Genomic DNA, 1133 nt, shown 5'->3' on the forward strand with positions numbered 1-1133 from the left:
AAGTCTGGAGAGAGATGCAGTGGTTGCTGTCGAGGTTCATCCCGAGCAGTTCTGTGACACAGGACTCTGTGCTCTACGGGCTGTTCCCAGGGACACACACCGAGACAAACATCGACTGCAGCTGGAGGATCATCAACTCGGTGAAAGAGGCGCTTTGGTCTGCCCGAAACTTGTTGGTCTTCCAGCACAAAGAGTTGTCCCCGACCGATTGTTGCGGACTGGCACAATCCAAAGTCCAGGACTACGTGCTGAGGGACGCACTAAAGCTTGGGGCAGCTGCCGCAAAGGCGCAATGGGGAAGGGTCGCTGTCTAAGACCTTTCTACCACAGCGCACCGAGAGACTGGGAACTGTTTGGAGCCCCTCGGGCTGTACAGATCAAAATGAAAGGCTGTAAATGACTGTAATATTGTTTGTACTGATGCACCTGGTGATACATTTTGTAAAAGTTTAACCTGGATTGTACCCTTGTAATGTTGTTTTTGAAATGGTTTGGAATGTGGTTGAAGATATTTTATGAATAAAGTATATTTTTACAAATAAAAAAAAAATCTGTTCTTATCAGTTTAATATCTGATACGTCCCTTATCTGGGGACCATATATTAAATTGATTTTTGGAGCAGGGAGATGGAATAGGGGCTTGCTCCGTCCACTCCACGCATCGACCCGGTATTGCAGTATCTCTGGGAATGGTGCACCACCCCTTTCCAGGGGATTTTCAATGCTAAAAATAGTTTTCTTACAAACATCTGCTTTCTTTACTTTTCAAAACCCAACTTTCTTTCTTTCTCACTCACCCGCACCATCTACACACAAAAAACACGCACGCTCACCCAACGCTCACAGACACCACTCTCATCTCACAAACACTCTACCTCACTCATACAAAAACATCTTTCACTTGCAAATACACCTCTCAAACACTCTCTCAGCTGCACCTTTCGCCTCACAACATTTTCAACCAGCTCTCTGCTGCCGCTCCCGCCCGCTGCTGCTGCTGCTGCTGATACAGTAACAGTCAAAACTCACACCTCAAAGCTCACACACTTTACACAGCTACTCGGAAACGTCTACATCCACGTTCACACAATCCTTACACTGCACAAGGAGCCCATTCCGCCCGTCGTGACTGC

General features: G+C 47.0%; 1 pseudogene; it reads left to right on the top strand.

Annotated features, from left to right (window-relative positions):
- Positions 1-526: 526 nt before the first annotated feature.
- Positions 527-703, top strand: LOC144669654 (U2 spliceosomal RNA; annotated as a pseudogene).
- Positions 704-1133: the final 430 nt, after the last annotated feature.

Source organism: Cetorhinus maximus, chromosome 29 (genome assembly GCF_964194155.1).
Source record: "Cetorhinus maximus chromosome 29, sCetMax3.hap1.1, whole genome shotgun sequence".
NCBI lineage: Eukaryota > Metazoa > Chordata > Chondrichthyes > Lamniformes > Cetorhinidae > Cetorhinus > Cetorhinus maximus.